The following is a 20,272-nucleotide window of genomic DNA, read 5'->3' on the forward strand; positions in this document are numbered from 1 at the left end:
TACCTGAATTTTACCTGAATTTTTCAAGAATTTTACCTAAATTTAACTTTTTGTTCATGATTTTTATCAGAATTTACCTGAAGTTTACATGAAATTACCTGAGGCCCATTCTCTAATGGCCTCGACGGGGACATGAAGCCGGCGGCTTATCAAAGGTTCCCTATTCTTCTTGAGGATTTCTTTGGCTTGTAAGTCTTCGGCGAGTACTCACCTAGTTAGATTTATATTTATATTTAGATTTTTTATTTAGGTAAAGGTACATACATTGAGATACATACATAATGTTGGATTTAGAGATAGTACATACAATACCTAAAGCCACTAGTACGCATAGCGATTCGGGCAATAGTTGTGCTTGTGGAGGTTGGGCTTTGGCTCTTTGGCCCCACGTCTCAATTAATTGTCTATCAACTGGTGTACATGTTCCTGAGCCTACTAGGCTCTATCATATGTACATCTGAAACTCTGTACGAAGTCTGCCTCCACCATGTCATTCCCTAACTATAATTAACTATTAATATATTGAACGCATATTTTACTGCATTATCCTTCGAAATAATCCGCAAATTAGGCTACAATGTACTTGTTGATAACCCTTAAATATTACTTTAAAGTACCTACTTTAACAATGAGGAGAACTCACATGAATAGGAATAGGAATGGTAGGACTGAGGAAGTGAAGAATGCTTTACTGGCAGTTGCTAGGCTGTGTGGAAAGAAGAGAAAGGAAATTAGGAGCAAGTATTTGTATTTGTGCTGCTTTTTCAGCCATGTTCCCCCCCCCCCCACCCTTTTTATCTTTATTTTTATTTGTTCTCAACACATTTTATTCTTTATACTCAATTAGTATTAAGTTTTAGTCATTAATGTTTTTCCTGCCCGAAACGCTTTGCGTAATAGTGGCTTTAGGCATTGTATGTACTAGCTCTATCTATAAATCAATCAATTTATGTAAAATCTTTTGTATGTACGTACCTTACCTGAATAAACATTTATTTATTATTATTATTTATTATTTATTGTCAGGAGTTTGCAGAGAAAGTTGGGAGTAACAGAAACTTGAAAGAAATCTGGCAAGACGTAAATAAAGTAAGGGATAAAAAGCATACTTTTGTTGTACATCCTGATCCGCAAGGAATTGCAAATGGTCTCGTAAATAAATGGGCGGAAGCTGCCAAACTTAGTACATTACCCGTTGTAACGAGAGAGTCATTAGATTCTTGGAAAGATCTAAGAAAAGATTTTATACTTACAGCAGGTAACAGTGGTGATGTCACTTGCACAGGTATTACCAGTGAAGAACTAATAACGGCGATTAAAGTTGGGAAATCTACCGCCCCTGGGGAGGACGGAGTAACTTATGAAATACTTAATGAACTTGCCATTATGACGGAAAGCCCACTGTTAGACCTCTTTAATATAAGTTATAACGAGGGTAGTATTCCCAGTAAATGGAAAAAAAGCTATGATCATCCCTATCCCTAAAGCCAATGGAGAGTACAGACCTGTGATCTTAACCTTGTGTTTTTGTAAAATGATGGAGAGGATCATTTTAAATAGACTTTTATATATAATAGGTGACCAGCTGTCTAGTAATTTTTTCGGGTTCCTCAGAGGAAAAAGTATAATGACATAATCCTTTCCTTTAAAACCAAGTCCCTTGAGGAGATACCAACTCTTATATACAAAAAAGCCTCCAGATTTTTAGCTCCTGCCATTGCATTGCTCTTCAACAAGTCACTTGAACTCCAAACCTTTCCAGATATTCTAAAAAAAAAGCGAGAGTAACCCCTGTCCACAAATGTGGTGATCCCACTGATGTTAACAACTTCAGACCTATATCAATTCTGCCAAACTTGTCTAAAATATTTGAAAAACTTATCTACAAGCAGCTTTACTCTTATCTAGCCAAACACAATAGCTCTTGTCTTGTCTTAGCTCTTGTCAATATGGCTTCAGACCCCAAAAAAGCACTAACGATGTACTTATTTGTATGATTAACTTGATACATGCCGCTCTTGGTAAAAATGAGTTCCTTATTGGGTTATTTGTGGACCTGCGTAAGGCTTTTGACACTGTCAACCACCAAACCCTTCTTCTTAAATTACAACATTATGGAGTCAGAGGTCACTCCCTGCAGTACCTTAAGTCTTACCTTACTGACAGGCTCCAGTATGTTTCTGTGAATAATACAATTTCTCCCACCCTACCCATCAACACTGGTGTTCCCCAGGGCAGCATACTTGGCTCTCTCCTCTTTCTCATCTACATTAATGACCTTCCAAATGCCTCCCAACACCTCAAACCAATTCTATTTGCTGACGGCATAACCTTCATTTACTCCAGTCCTGACCCCCTTGCTCTAAATGCCACAGTAAATACTGAGCTAGAGAAAGTCCATCTTTGGCTAAATGCCAACAAACTCACCGTTAACAATGACAAAACTTTCTATATTTTGTTTGGTAATAAATCCTCAATTCAAATAAATCTCAGGATTAACAATACCCAAATTTGTAACAATGTAGATGGCAAATTCCTTGGCGTTCTCATTGACCGCAAGCTGAATTTCCAGGGACACATTCTAAATATATCAAAAAAAGTTTCAAAAACTGTTGGCATTCTTTCTAAGATCAGATATTATGTACCTCACCCTGCTCTGGTGACACTCTATTACTCTCTCATTTATCCTTATCTCAACTATGGTATTTGTGCTTGGGGTTCTACTACCCAAAATCATTTACGTCCTCTAATTACTCAACACAAAGCTGCTATTAGGACAATATCTAGCTCTGGCCCCAGACATCACTCGGTACCCTTATTCAAATCTCTGAATATGTTAGATATTAAGTCACTGCATATCCTCTCATGTGTATTTTATATATATAAAACGCTGAAGTGTAATGTCAATCCTGACCCTAAAAGCTTCCTAGAAGGTTGTAACAGATCCCATGAGCACCACACCAGAAACAAATACCTATTTGATATTCCAAGAGTACGACTTAGTCAAACTAGAAATGCTTTACACATCAAGGGACCTCGAATGTGGAATGACCTTCCCAATTATGTTAAAGACTGTACCGGCCTCTCCCAAGCAGTTTAAGATAAAAACTAAGTACTACCTAATTAACTCAATGTAACGTACCTGCCTCACCCCTAAATGTCAACCCATGTCTACGATTTTAAACAATGCTGTTTGTTGACCAAATTGTATTTTGGCTTTTTTTTCTGCCATGTTTCCCCCCCTCTTTTTCATTTTTTTCTTATTTTTTCTCAACAAAATTTATACTTTAATCTCAATTAGTATTAAGTTTTAGTCTTAGTGTTTTTCCTGCCCGAAACGCTTTGTGTAATAGTGGCTTTAGTCATTGTATGTACTAGCTCTATCTATAAATCCCTCAACTTTTGTATCTCACCTTGTATGTATGTACTTTACCTGAATATATATTTGTATTCGTTTGTTTTGTATATGTTGAATATACCCATGAGAGCTTGGAAGCTGAGATGAACAGACTGTTGGACCAATGTCGGAAGAGATTACAACCTCTGAAGGCCTTGACATGCTGTGGAAAGGGAGTGAGAGTCCCTGTGCAACGAATGATATACCTGAGTACTGTAAGATATAGCCACTGCTTTTCCCAAAAGCAATGGGCTTTCTGCGAAGAAGAAAACGTAATTCTATGAGTTGTGTCTAATTACGACTAAGCTGCGCGCCTACACCGAGTGGGGTATACTTATATGGAGCGCTGCAAACCCGGCGACCTCTGTTTCACCGTCACCTGCAGCCGCTCCACATACAAAAACGCTCCTCCGCCATCCTGTTACACGTGGGCGTCAGTGAAAAGTACCTTAGAAGCCTATACTCACTTTTAACTTATAGCCTTCCACGCCGGTCATGTCGCCTACAAGGGCGGCCCACACGAGACTCCTGATTGATTGAAGTTGTCGTCGTGGGCCCGTCTCAGAGCAGCCCGCCAGGGGTGGCCTGCCCATCTAACGACGTCCCAAGGTACAGTCTGTCCATATTTTTCCCACCACGCTCAGCGTTTGGGGCGCCCTGTTTAGTTAGGGTTGTACCCTGTGTTTGGCGTGTGCCCAGCTCCGTGTCCCTTGTGGTGCGTGTTGCACGCCCTAGCTAGCTTCCTCCCAGGTCCATTTGCCCCTCTCTAGGGCGATAGCTGTGCGGGCTGTACGGCGGGGTCCTTTTCCGCCCACAGTACCGTGCTTAACGCCCGAGGGCGGGCGGCGCCACATCTAGTGGTGTACGTCGCCCATATGGCCAGACTCTCAGTGGCTTGCTTGCCCTAGGCGTGGTCCCTAGGGGCACTGCTTCGCCCCTCGCCCTGGTGGGCACCCGGGCCATGAGGTGTGCACGTGCGGGCTCCTCTACGCCCGTGGGCCGGAGTCGCCCCACGCCTGGTGTCGTGGCCCGTGCGGACAGACCTACTGGTTTCCTTGCCCTAGGGGCCCGGAGGTGTGCCTGGCGTGTCAGGCGCACTCGGCGTGCCCTGGATACAGCGTGGGCCACGTGGACAGGCTCCTCACGGCTTTAACCTCTAGGGGCAGCCCTAGGGCTCGCCTCTCGCCCGGGCTGAGGGCTACGTGGTATGGGCGTGCTGGGCTCCCCTCCGCCCGCGGGCCGATGCCGCACCACGCTAGGGGTGTCGTCCCACGTAAACAGGCACTCTGTGGCCTCCTCACTCCAATATATATATATATATATATATATATATATATATATATATATATATATATATATATATATATATATATATATATATATATATATATATATATATATATATATATATATATATATATATATATATATATATATATATATATATATATATTTTGCGAGGGTACCACCTCTGGTGCCAATGTGGGGACCCATAGCCTCGGAGAAGAAAATAAAAAGTATTCAGAGGAGACCTTGTGGTTTCTCACTGAACACTAATATAATCTTCTCCTACCACCCACATTCTTTTGTATGTACACATATATATTTGTTTTATTTGAACTTGGTTACAAAAAAGGAGTTACATATAGGGTACAATATATATAGGATACAATATATACAGGTAGGATATATATATACATATATATATATATATATATATATATATATATATATATATATATATATATATATATATATATATATATATATATATATGTATACATAAGGAGTCAGGAGGCCGTTGAGTCGCCAATCATTAGCCAGATACCCACATCCACGTACAGACTGGCGAAGCGACTCAACGGCCTGCTGACTCCTTATGTTCCTTGCGCCTTCAGCCTGAAGTCTCCAAAGGAATTTCTTGACTTACTGCGGTGCACACGGGCCACAGGGATAAGAGCCTCGTTGGACGTAAAATCGCTGTTTACCAACGTACCTGTGGACGAGACAATCGGGATGATAGCCGACAGAGTGTATCGTGATCCAGCCTGTACTCCTCTTGATATACCAGAAAATATTCTGAGGAAACTACTCCAAGCTTGTACTAAAGAGGCACCCTTCTTGAGCCCGGATGGGCACATGTATAAGCAAGTAGATGGGGTCGCCATGGGTTCTCCCCTAGGTGTCCTGTTTGCAAACTTCTACATGGGTACCATCGAGCAAAAAGTCTTAGTCGACATGAACTTGAAACCGTCCATATACTGCAGGTATGTTGACGACATTTTTACACAGGTACCTGATGTCAGACATCTGCAGGAGCTGAAGGAGGCATTTGAGCAGAGTTCCGTGTTGCGTTTCACTTACGAGATGGAAAAGGATGGGAAGCTGCACTTTCTAGATGTAACAGTCATGGAAAAGAGCGGAGGTTTCCACACTGCAGTCTACACTAAGGAAACGAACATAGGAATGTGCCTAAATGCCAACAGCGACTGCCCAGACAGGTACAAGAGGAGTGTTGTTAACGCATATGTCGACCGTGCTCTCAGCCACAGCTCAGAATGGAAGCAAGTCGACGAAGAACTTTGTAGGGTAAGGCAGGTCCTAGTCAACAACGGCTTCTCCAATGGTATCGTCGAAGACATCATAAGAAGGAAAGTGAAACGCCATGCAACCTCTGAAGAGACAACTAACACAACACCTATACCCCCTAGTAGACTATTTTACAGGAACTTCTTTTCCACAGCTCATAAAACGGAGGAAAGGGTCCTGAAAGATATTGTTAATAGAAACGTTATCCCTACAGAAAAAAATCAGAGGATACAACTGAGGATTTACTATAAAACCAGAAAAACGGCCAGCCTACTCATGTGAAACTCTCCAGACACAAAACAGAACGCTTTAAAAGAGACTAACGTCGTCTATGCCTTCAAATGCCCTCTTGGGGACTGTAAGCTCCAAAAAATCCAGTATATAGGCAAGGCAACAACATCTCTTTCTAGGCGTTTAACGATGCATAAGCAACAGGGCTCCATTAAGGAACATATAATCTCTTCCCACAACCAAACCATCGCCAGAGAAATCCTAGTAAACAACACAGAAATCATCGATAGATACAGCGATAGCAGGCGGCTTGACGTTTGCGAGGCACTACACATCAAGAAGTCAACACCAGCAATCAACAGCCAATTATTGCACAACTATATTCTACCCACCTCAAGACTCCGCTCCAATATAGTAGCATCAAGAAATATGGACCAATAGGCTTTCTACAAACATTTCTATTCAATACCCATTGTTTCGTGTTCTGTCTTGTGTTGATGAGATTAATACCCTATTAATACCACCTCTTGTTCTGTCTTGTGTTGATGAAATTAATACCCTATTAATGCCACCTCACCCCATCCACCTCACTCAAATGTAAATATAAAATCGGAGATGCGTAAGTTCTCTTCAGACCATTTGGTCCGGGAGACATCTCCCGTCACGCAGGGTGCAGTTGCGCCTTCACAGATCTCCAGTATCATCTTTTGATACTGGTAATGGCTCAAAAGGGCCACCACTTACGGGCTATTCATGCCCGTGCCACCTCTTGGGTGGCTTAATCTTCATCAATCAATCAATCAGTTCTATTCAGTTGTGTATTTGTAAACTAAAGTCTTTGAAAATGTAATAAATTTTACGAAACGCGCTCGTGTCGCGTCAGACTAGAAATAAAAATGAATTTTGGAGAATTGTTTTTTTATTTACCTCCAACAGTGAAAAGGAATGTACGAAAGATTGAGAAAATTCGTGTTAGAATTATTAATCTTACTTTTTCGGTCATATTTAATAATATATGTCTACAGGAAAGACTGCTACCAAAATATACTAATATTAAAGCGCACGACCCAGCAGCAAGGAATCAAGCCTTCACGATAAAATATCGCCAGGATCTGATTCGTGATTAGATATACAAGGCAGAGAATGAAATCAAAGACAACAAAACGCAACTACTTCATGCTACAAACGAGTGGAGAAATAGCAACATCGACGAAAGTATCCGTACCCGCATTGAACAACATCTCGACATCCTCACAGACCAACATCACCTCAGCACTTAAACAAGGATTATCAAGAAACTAACAACATTATATGGAGGACCTATGGCAATTCCACGACCAAGAGATGGCTTCCTGAACCTTGCAGGAATTAACCTCACTGAGGACCAAGTCACTCTCCTAAATCTGGGCATAAACTGTCATGTTATGTCCAGACCGAGTGAGATGGCCCGGAAAGTAGAGTTGGAAATTCTGTTGGACGACATATTCGACCTCGAGACACAAAAGAAGGTCACTACCAAAGATACCTTACAAGCAGAACTTATTGCAAAAGGAGGAAAGAATCGAGGCAATTACAGAAGCACCATACTGTCCCCCGAGCTCAAAGCGGCAGCTAAAAGCCTTCGTGAGAACAAGGAGATAGTTGTCAGGAGAGGTGACAAGTCGCCAATATATGTCATTCTTAAAAAAGACGAATATCTGGCGAAAATGAACATCATACTCTCTGACCAAACTAAGTTCCAAAGGGTAACGAAGGACACTACAGCCGAATTAAAAGCAAAGGTCAACAAACTGATCGAAACTGTGAACGCCAAGAAATCCGGACTCCACCTGCCAAAGATCATTGGGGAATATAAACCTGGATATGCGTATGGAAATGTCAAGACACACAAGCCTGGAAACCCACTTCGGCCAATCATTAGCCAGATACCCACACCCACGTACAGACTGGCGAAGCGACTCAACGGCCTGCTGACTCCTTATGTTCCTTGCGCCTTCAGCCTGAAGTCTCCAAAGGAATTTGTTGACTTACTGCGGGGCACACGGGCCACAGGGATAAGAGCCTCGTTGGACGTAGAATCACTGTTTAACAACGTACCTGTGGACGAGACAATCGGGATGATAGCGGACAGAGTGTATCGTGATCCAGCCTGTACTCCTCTTGACATACCAGAAAATATTCTGAGGAAACTACTCCAAGCTTGTACTAAAGAGGCACCCTTCTTGAGCCCGGATGGGCACATGTATAAGCAAGTAGATGGGGTCGCCATGGGTTCTCCCCTAGGTGTCCTGTTTGCAAACTTCTACATGGGTACCATCGAGCAAAAAGTCTTAGTCGACATGAACTTGAAACCGGCCATATACTGCAGGTATGTTGACGACATTTTTACACAGGTACCTGATGTCAGACATCTGCAGGAGCTGAAGGAGGCATTTGAGCAGAGTTCCGTGTTGCGTTTCACTTACGAGATGGAAAAGGATGGGAAGCTGCCCTTTCTAGATGTAACAGTCATGGAAAAGAGCGGAGGTTTCCACACTGCAGTCTACACTAAGGAAACGAACATAGGAATGTGCCTAAATGCCAACAGCGACTGCCCAGACAGGTACAAGAGGAGTGTTGTTAACGCATATGTCGACCGTGCTCTCAGCCACAGCTCAGAATGGAAGCAAGTCGACGAAGAACTTTGTAGGGTAAGGCAGGTCCTAGTCAACAACGGCTTCTCCAATGGTATCGTAGAAGACATCATAAGAAGGAAAGTGAAACGCCATGCAACCTCTGAAGAGACAACTAACACAACACCTATACCCCCTAGTAGACTATTTTACAGGAACTTCTTTTCCACAGCTCATAAAACGGAGGAAAGGGTCCTGAAAGATATTGTTAATAGAAACGTTATCCCTACAGAAAAAAATCAGAGGATACAACTGAGGATTTACTATAAAACCAGAAAAACGGCCAGCCTACTCATGTGAAACTCTCCAGACACAAAACAGAACGCTTTAAAAGAGACTAACGTCGTCTATGCCTTCAAATGCCCTCTTGGGGACTGTAAGCTCCAAAAAATCCAGTATATAGGCAAGGCAACAACATCTCTTTCTAGGCGTTTAACGATGCATAAGCAACAGGGCTCCATTAAGGAACATATAATCTCTTCCCACAACCAAACCATCGCCAGAGAAATCCTAGTAAACAACACAGAAATCATCGATAGATACAGCGATAGCAGGCGGCTTGACGTTTGCGAGGCACTACACATCAAGAAGTCAACACCAGCAATCAACAGCCAATTAATGCACAACTATATTCTACCCACCTCAAGACTCCGCTCCAATATAGAAGCATCAAGAAATATGGACCAATAGGCTTTCTACAAACACTTCTATTCAATACCCATTGTTTCGTGTTCTGTCTTGTGTTGATGAAATTAATACCCTATTAATACCACCTCTTGTTCTGTCTTGTGTTGATGAAATTAATACCCTATTAATGCCACCTCACCCCATCCACCTCACTCAAATGTAGATATAAAATCGGAGATGCGTAAGTTCTATTCAGTTGTGTATTTGTCAACTAAAGTCTTTGAAAATGTAATAAGTTTTACGAAACGCGCTCGTGTCGCGTCAGACTAGAAATAAAAATGAATTTTGGAGAATTTATTTTTGATTTACCTCCAACAGTGAAAAGGAATGTACGAAATATTGAGAAAATTCGTGTTAGAATTATTAATCTTACTTTTTCGGTCATATTTAATAATATATGTCTACAGGAAAGACTGCTACCAAAACATACTAATATATACTAATATATATATATATATATATATATATATATATATATATATATATATATTTTTTTTTTTTTTTTTTAAACCTAGAAGGGGTACCACCTCTGGTGCAAGTGTAGGGACCCATAGCCTCGGAGAAGAAAATAAAGAGTATTCAGAGAAGACCTTGTGGATCCTCACTGAACACTTTGATATTTTCTTCTCCTACCACCCCTATTCTTTTGGTATGTGTGTATATTTATGTAACTTTATTTGAAAATGTCATTTCACAAAAAAAGTTACAATATTGATTACATGCAGGGTGCAAGGCTGCTTGTCACAAGTTGTACAGCTCTTCCAGCTCCTCAGATGGCGGGCAGGAACCATGGATGCAGTGAGCATTTCCTCTCTGGATTGCCACACTAAGGCGCTGAAAAAGAAAACTGGCAGCTCTAGGGTCTCTAGTTGTTTCGATTAGCTTAGACCCCAACTCCTTCAAAAAGCTAGCATCACTTTTACCCCAGGCACCAAGTGTCTCTGAGGCAATGGGGACAAAATTGTAGTGGTGCTCAAGGTCTCTGTATTTACGTGACTTGGCCGCTTCCCGGTGATTGGCAGCTCCTCCTGCTTGTGTAGCACTGAAGTCAACATAGGTATTGGCTAAAGTTGAAACGCATGTGTAGTCCCACACCAACTGTCTACCATTCTTCCAGGGGTTCACCGTGATTCCGTCTGGGCGACCGACAGGCTCATCAGAGTTGCGGGACATTAGGTAACGGGGCTCTCTCTCTGCTAGACAACTGGCTGTGGTAAGGCTTCTCTTAATAATGTCATTGACCTCGCCGTGTCTTGCATGCCATCCTCCTGTCCTTTGGCAGAGAAGGCCATCCGTCCGTATCTGTCGGCCTCTGCCTCGCCGCAAATACACCTGTATTCGGTGTGGATTGGGGCAGCGAGGAGGAGAGCCACGCAATTCGGAGGGCCTGCGGTGTGAGACGGGTATCGGTTGCTGACATTGGGGTTGCTAATAGGAAATCACCTGCATGGGGAGCTGCTACAGCTCTAAGTCGGGCAGTGTCATGTGGTGTTGTCGCAGCTTCTAGCAAAGTCGCAGCTTCTTGGTCGGCAATGGGGCGATCCCAGCTGGATTGCTTATGGGCTTCAGAAGGCGGTGGTTGGGGTGCTGGTCCTGCGAGAGAGACCCATTTGGTTGTGCAGTCTGTGAAACTGGGATCATGTACCCCAGCCTGTTGAACTAGGTGCTCAGGTAGGATTTCCTTCACCAAGTTGTCAGACCCCACTGAAGAGGACAGGAACGCTGGTACAGCAATTTGTGTTGCTGTGCGCACGCCAAGGCCCCCGAGTCTGACAGGAAGGGAGGCCTGTTTCCACTGTAAGTCGCTGAGGGAAAGATTGAGGGCTTTTTCTAATGTTGATTTCAGCAAGCTGTCGTACTCTTCTAATTTAATATTGTTGAAAGATGGCGAACATCTTAGAAAGTAGGTCAGCCTGGGGAGGGACAAGCATCTGGTGATGAGGTAAAGTGCATCATGAGCATCGATGTCTTCAATCCTCTCGTTCATCCTCTTCAGGTCAGTGATCTTCTTACCAAGGACCCCGTCGATGGCATTCCTTCCAAGAGGAGCACCTAGGAGTGTGCTGTCCTCAGGGTTGGTTGTATGAATGTCAGGCAAAACAACCTTTATTTGCTCTATTATGTGCTGGTTGGTGGAGGTTATTTCGCACTTGGAAGGGTTCAGAGTGAGGCCTAGGCTTGCTCTTGATCTCCGATTTGTTTATATCTACATTTGAGTGAGGTGGATGGGGTGAGGTGGTATTTAATAGGGTATTAAATTCATCAACACAAGACAGAACACGAAACAATGGGTATTGAATGGAAGTGATTGTAGAAAGCCTATTGGTCCATATTTCTTGATGCTTCTATATTGGAGCGGAGTCTTGAGGTGGGTAGAATATAGTTGTGCATTAATTGGCTGTTGATTGCTGGTGTTGACTTTTTAATGTGTAGTGCCTCGCAAACATCAAGCCGCCTGCTATCGCTTTATCTATAGATGATTTCTGTGTTGTTTACTAGGATTTCTCTGGCGATGGTTTGGTTGTGGGAAGAGATTATATGTTCCTTAATGGAGCCCTGTTGCTTATGCATCGTTAAACGCCTAGAAAGAGATGTTGTTGTCTTGCCTATATACTGGGTTTTTTGGAGCTTACAGTCCCCAAGAGGGCATTTGAAGGCATAGACGACGTTGGTCTCTTTTAAAGCGTTCTGCTTTGTGTCTGGAGAGTTTCTCATGAGTAGGCTGGCCGTTTTTCTGGTTTTATAGTAAATCGTCAGTTGTATCCTCTGATTTTTGTCTGTAGGGATAACGTTTCTATTAACAATATCTTTCAGGACCCTTTCCTCCGTTTTATGAGCTGTGGAAAAGAAGTTCCTGTAAAATAGTCTAATAGGGGGTATAGGTGTTGTGTTAGTTGTCTCTTCAGAGGTTGCATGGCGTTTCACTTTCCTTCTTATGATGTCTTCGACGAAACCATTGGAGAAGCCGTTGTTGACTAGGACCTGCCTTACCCTACAGAGTTCTTCGTCGACTTGCTTCCATTCTGAGCTGTGGCTGAGAGCACGGTCGACATATGCGTTAACAACACTCCTCTTGTACCTGTCTGGGCAGTCGCTGTTGGCATATATATATATATATATATATATATATATATATATATATATATGTCGTACCTAGTAGCCAGAACTCACTTTTTGGCCTACTATTCAAGGCCCGATTTGCCTAATAAGCCAAGTTTTCCTGAATTATTATATTTTTTCTAATTTTTTTCTTATGAAATGATAAAGCTGCCCATTTCATTATGTATGAGGTCAATTTTTTTTTATTGGAGTTAAAATTAACGTAGATATATGACCGAACCTAACCAACCCTACCTAACCTAACCTAACCTATCTTTATAGGTTAGGTTTGGTTAGGTAGCCGAAAAAGTTAGGTTAGGTTAGGTTAGGTAGGTTAGGTAGTCGAAAAACAATTAATTCATGAAAACTTGGTTTATTAGGCAAATCGGGCCTTGCATAGTAGGCTGAGAAGTACGTTCTGGCTACTAGGTACGACATATATATATATATATATATATATATATATATATATATATATATATATATATATATATATATGTATATATATATATATATATATATATATATATATATATATATATATATATGTATGTATATATATATATATATGTATATATATATGTACCTGTCTGGGCAGTCGCTGTTGGCATATACATATACGCTGGCATATACGCTGTTGGCGTACTGTAGACCAAGTTGCTGCAGAGTGCCTGGGTGCTGCAACAACACAACACGACATTGCTCGCCTCACAGCACTAGCAGCACCACATGCAGGGGATTTCCTGTTAGCAACCCCAATGTCGGCAACTGGCACGCGTCTCACACCACACGCCCTCCGAATTGCTGTGGCCCTCCGCCTTGCTGCCCCAATCCACACCAGATATAGGTGTATTTGCGGCGAGGTGGTGGCTGACAGGTACGGTCACCATGGCCTACTCTGCCAAAGCACAGGGGGATGGCACTCGAGGCACAGTGAAGTTAACGACATCATCAAGAGGAGCCTCACCACAGCTGGATGCCCAGCTGAAAGAGAGCCCCGTTACCTAACGCCCCGTAACTCTGATGCTCTTATTGGTCGCCCGGATGGTATCACAGTGAACCCCTGGAAGAATGGCAAGCAGTTGGTATGGGACTACACGTGCGTATCAACCCTTGCTAACACCTACATTAACCTCAGTGTTGCACAACCAGGTGGCGCTGCCACCCACAGGGAAGCAGCCAAATCCCGTAAGTATAGAGAACTGGATCACCACTACAATTTTGTCCCCATTGCTTCTGAGACGCTCGGCGCCTGGGGTAAAAGTGCTACCAGTTTTTTGAAGGAACTGGGTTCTAGGCTCATTGAAACAACAAGGGACCCGAGAGCTGCAAGCTTTCTTTTCCAGCGCCTCAGTGTGGCGATACAGAGGGGAAATGCGCACTGCATCCAGGGTTCCTGCCCGCCATCTGAGGAGCTGGAGGAACTCGACAACCTATGACAACCATCTTTGTAACCTATATGTAACTCCTTTTTTGTAACAAAGTTCAAATAAAGTAAATATATATGTGTACATACAAAAGAATGGGGGTGGTAGGAGAAGATAGTATTAGTGTTCAGTGAGAAACCACAAGGTCTCCTCTGAATACTTTTTATTTTCTTCTCCGAGGCTATGGGTCCCCACATTGGCACCAGAGGTGGTACCCTCACAAACTTTAAAAAAAAAAAAAAAAAAAAAAAAAAAAAAAATATATATGTATATATATATGTATATATATGCGAACAAGCCAGAATGGTCCCCTGGACAATATGCAACTGAAAACTCACACCCCAGAAGTGACTCGAACCCATACTCCCAGAAGCAACGCAACTGGTATGTACAAGACGCCTTAATCCACTTGACCATCACGAGCGGACAAAATGAGGTGATAGCCGAGGCTATTTGAACCACCCCACCGCCGGCACTCGGATAGTTATCTTGGGCATAGCATTTTACCAAATCCTAAGAATGCCCCTAAGAATGAGGTGATTTGGTAAAATGCTATGCCCAAGATAACTATCCGAGTGCCGGCGGTGGGGTGGTTCAAATAGCCTCGGCTATCACCTCATTTTGTCCGGTCGTGATGGTCAAGTGGATTAAGGCGTCTTGTACATACCAGTTGCGTTGCTTCTGGGAGTATGGGTTCGAGTCACTTCTGGGGTGTGAGTTTTCAGTTATATGTATATATATATATATATATATATATATATATATATATATATATATATATATATATAAATATTGGTAGCAGTCTTTCCTGTAGACATATATTATTAAATATGGCCGAAAAAGTAAGATTAATAATTCTAACACGAATTTTCTCGATCTTTCGTACGTTTCTTTTCACTGTTGGTGGTAATTCAAAAATCAATTCTCCAAAATTCTTTTTTATTTCTAGTCTGACGCGACACTTGAGCGCGTTTCGTAAAACTTATTACATTTTCAAAGACTTTAGTTTACACATACACAACTGAATAGAACTTACTCATCTTCGATTTGTTTATATCTACATTTGAGTGAGGTGGATGGGGTGAGGTGGTATTAATAGGGTAATAAATTCCTAAACACAAGACAGAACACGAAACAATGGGTATTGAATGGAAGTGATTGTAGAAAGCCTATTGGTCCATATTTCTTGATGCTTCTATATGAGCGGAGTCTTGAGGTGGGTAGAATATAGTTGTGCATTAATTGGCTGTTGATTGCTGGTGTTGACTTCTTGATGTGTAGTGCCTCGCAGACGTCAAGCCGCCTGCTATCGCTGTATCTATCGATGATTTCTGTTTTGTTTACTAGGATTTCTCTGGCGAGTTGTGTATGAGTAAACTAAAGTCTTTGAAAATGTAATAAGTTTTACGAAACGCGCTCAAGTGTCGCGTCAGACTAGAAATAAAAATGAATTTTGGAGAATTGATTTTTGAATTACCACCAACAGTGAAAAGAAACGTACGAAAGAACGAGAAAATTTGTGTTAGAATTATTAATCTTACTTTTTCGGTCATATTTAATAATATATATATATGTATGTATGTATATATATATGTATATATATATATATATATATATATATATATATATATATATATATATATATATATATATATATATATATATATATATATATATATATATATATATATATATATATATATATCATTCACATGATGGGTATGGGGTCCATTACCACTCACAGGATAGGCATGGGGTCCACTAGCACCCACATAATGGGAATGGGGGTCCAGTATCACCCACAGGATTGGTATGAGTCCATTACATCCACAGGATGGGTATTGGGTCCACTACCGCCCACAGGATTGGTATGGGGTTCACTACTGCCTACAGGATAATTATGGTCATGTGGAATGACCTTCCCAATCATGTCAAAGGCTGTACCTCTCTCAACCAGTTTAAGATGAAAACTAAGTACTACCTAATTAACTCCATGTAACCTATCTTACCCCTAAATGTCAACCTATGTCTTACTATTTTTAATCAATGTTATTTGTTGACCAACTTGTATATTGGCTATTTTCTACCATGTTCCCCCCTTTTTCATCTTTTATTTTTTTTTCTTTCAACGCAATTTATACTTTAAGTTCAATTACTGTTAAGTTTTAGTCTAAGTGTTTTTACCTCACCTCACCTTACCCTAAACGCTATGCGTACTAGTGGCTTTAGGTATTGTTACCTTGAGGTTACCTTGAGGTGCTTCCGGGGCTTAGCGTCCCCGCGGCCCGGTCGTCGACCAGGCCTCCTGGTTGCTGGACTGATCAACCAGGCTGTTGGACGCGGCTGCTCGCAGCCTGACATATGAGTCACAGCCTGGTTGATCAGGTATCCTTTGGAGGTGCTTATCCAGTTCTCTCTTGAACACTGTGAGGGGATTGCCAGTTATGCCCCTTATGTGTAGCGGAAGCGAGTTGAACAGTCTCGGGCCTCTGATGTTGATAGAATTCTCTCTCAGAGTACCTGATGCACCTCCGCTTTTTAACGGGGGTATTCTGCACATCCTGCCATGTCTTCTGGTCTCATGTGATGTTATTTCTGTGTGCAGGTTTGGGACCAGCCCCTCTAATATTTTCCACGTGTAAATTATTATGTATCTCTCCCGCCTGCGCTCAAGGGAGTACAGATTTAGGCTCTTTAGTCGGTCCCAATAGTTTAGGTGTTTTACTGAGTGGATTCTAGCAGTAAAGGATCTATGCACGCTCTCCAGGTCGGCAATTTCTCCAGCTTTGAAAGGGGCTGTCATTGTGCAGCAGTACTCCACTCTAGAGAGCACAAGCGTTTTGAAAAGTGTCATCATCGGTATAGCATCTCTAGTGTGAAAAGTTCTTGTTATCCAACCTGTCATTTTTCTTGCAGTTGTGACGGATTGTGCGTACTAGCTCTATGATTGTATGTACTAGCTCTATCTTTAATCCAACATTATGTTTGTAACTAATGTTTGTAACTAATCCTCTATGTATATACTTTTACCTGAATAAACATTTGATTTGATTTGATTTGATATGGGTTCACTACCTCCCACAGGATGGGTATGGGGTCCATTACCACTCACAGGATGGGCATGTGGTCCACTAGCACCAACAGGATGAGTATATTGGGTCCATTACCGCCCACAGGATTGGTATGGGGTTTATAATTATAATAAGTACTATTAGTTATTATATACTCACAGTCCCCGTGGTGTAGTGGTAAGACACTTTCCTGGCGTTCCGCAAGCGCTCTGTCATGGGTTCGTATCCTGGCCGGGGAGGATTTACTGTTGGTATACTCTCCAAGATCAGATATTATGTGCCTAACTCTGCTCTCATCTCTCTATATTATGCACTAATCTATCCTTATCTTAATTATGGTATCTGTGTATGGGGTTCAACCACTGCAAACCACCTCAAGTCCATCATCACCCAGCAAAAATCTGTTATCAGAATAATAACAAATTCTGCTTTCAGGCAACACACAGCCCCCTTGTTTAACTCCCTAAACATGCTAAACATAATCTCACTCCATAAATTCTCTTGTGTCAACTACATTTACAAAACCCTGTTCTTAAATGCAAATCCTGCTCTGAAACTCTCTCTGGACAGATGTAATAGGACCCATTATCACCACACCAGAAATAAATATCTCTTTGATATCCCCAGAGTCAAACTTAATTAGTGTAAACACTCTATGCAAATAAAGGGACCCAGTCTATGGAACTCACTCCCTAATGAATTGAAAAGCATTCCAACTTTTGCATCATTCAAAAACAATACTAAAAAGTACCTAATTTCATCTTCATAGTTTTTTACCTTTTGCTTTAACATTGCACTGTATCTATTGCTACCCAATCTCCCAATCTTTATGTACCCAATCTGAACATCTTTATCATTGCTGTCTTCTTATATGTACTGTCAATCTGCTGTATGGTGTCTATTAATCTTGTTTAAATTACCAATCAAGTTGTCAATGTAATCAATCAGAGCTTTAATATACCAATGTGCTTTAATATACTTACTATTTTCTCTCATCTCATTTTTTTTCTTGCAATGTATTTGTTATCATTTTATTAATTCTGATAGAATTTACCTACTAAAAATTATCTGTTAGATTAAGGACCTGCCCGAAACGCTGCGAGTACTAGTGGCTTTACAAGAGTGCAATTACTGTACCATGCTATATATTCTCACAAACCCAATGTACCTTCTTGTATATAAATAAATAAAATAAAATAAAAAAAAATTACTGGGCGCAAATCCTTAACTGTAGCCTCTGTTTAACTCAACAGTAAAGGGGTACTTGGTTGTAAAAACGATTCTTCGCGGCGGGGATCGTATTCCAGGGACCTGCCCGAAACGCTACGCATAACAGTGGCTGTAGAAGAATGTAACAACTCTTGTGTATATCTAAATATATATATATATATATATATATATATATATATATATATATATATATATATATATATATATATATATATATATATATATATATATGTATATATATATATATATATACATATATATATATATATATATATGTATATATATATGCAACAATGATCACAAAAACACTGATCCAAGTATGCAGAATAACCACATATGAAAAATAGAAACTGCTTAACGCGTTTTCGGCTAATTCGCCTTCATCAGAGCAAAGTAGAATGATTCTACTTTGCTCTGATGAAGGCGAATTAGCCGAAAACGCGTTAAGCAGTTTCTATTTTTCATATGTGGTTATTCTGCGTATATATATATATATATATATATATATATATATATATATATATATATATATATATATATATATATATATATATATATACATATATATATATATATATATATATATATATATATATATATATATATATATATATATATATATATATATATATATATATATAATGGTGGTTCGCCAATCAATGTTATATACAATAGTGTGTGCTTTAAAAATTTCAAGAGAATGGATAGCAGGAAAGTGAACAGAAAACGATGTTACATTCGATTGTCTATAGGGTACACTACTGCAAACAGGATAGATCTGGGGTCTTAGTATTGGACACCATCACGTGTGTGGTAGTGGACCCCATACACATCCTATGGGTGGCAGTGGACCCCATAATCATCTTGTGGGTGGTAGTGGACCCCATACCCATCCTGTGGGATGGTTTGTGGATTCCCTGCATACCCATTCTTATGGGTGGTAATGGACCCCACACACATTCTGTGGGTGGAAATGATCCCATACCCATCCTGTAGGCAATAATGGACCGCATACCCATCCTGTAGGCAGTAGTGATTTGATTTGATTGATATGTTCACAATTTCCAATAATTTTCTATGAAATCTATCACCTCCCCCCCCCCAACACTTGTGTAGTTGAGGATATTGTAGAGGGAACTGTGGTGTTTGTGTGTTACTGAGGAAGTCTTGGTTGTAGGGTTGATGTAAAGTCATGACTTGGTTACTGACTTTAATACTTAATATGATTACATGACTAGTAGCTACCAAGCTTGGCGGGCGTCCTGTACGCTCTTGTTTACCTTCTCTCTCTGCTGTCTCAGCCGCCGCACATAGAAAACGGATGGTACCATTTTCTGTGAACATGACATCCCTCCTTTTCTTTAAAAAGAATGAATACAGGATGTCTACCATGCTTGTAGCACAAAGCAAAGTTATTGACACAAAGTAAGTTATTACCATATCAAGAGATACTGCATACATTTAACATTAATTAAGCACACAAAGAATTTAAACAACTTAATCTTTTCCACAAAGGATTTCAATGTTAAAAATACATATGCAATGTTAAACAAACATGAAAGAAACTGTATTACAAAGTTACAAAATATTGAATGAGATATCTGCATTATTCAAACAATATTAAATTTAGTTTAGCATAATAAGTAAATACTTTTCATTACATAGGAACACAATTAATCATCAAATCGTGTAGGGCGTTTAACATGACGTTTAGGACGAGAGTCCTTAAATGCAATAACATCCCTTGATGAATTGTTTGTCGGGTTATAACTATTTTTTTCTTTTTCTTTTGCACGACTTTGCACTTCATCATTTTCTACACTAGTTGGAATCACTTTGAAATAAGCCATATTACGTGTTATACTATGA

Source organism: Procambarus clarkii, unplaced genomic scaffold (assembly GCF_040958095.1).
Source record: "Procambarus clarkii isolate CNS0578487 unplaced genomic scaffold, FALCON_Pclarkii_2.0 HiC_scaffold_103, whole genome shotgun sequence".
Classification (NCBI taxonomy): Eukaryota; Metazoa; Arthropoda; class Malacostraca; order Decapoda; family Cambaridae; genus Procambarus; species Procambarus clarkii.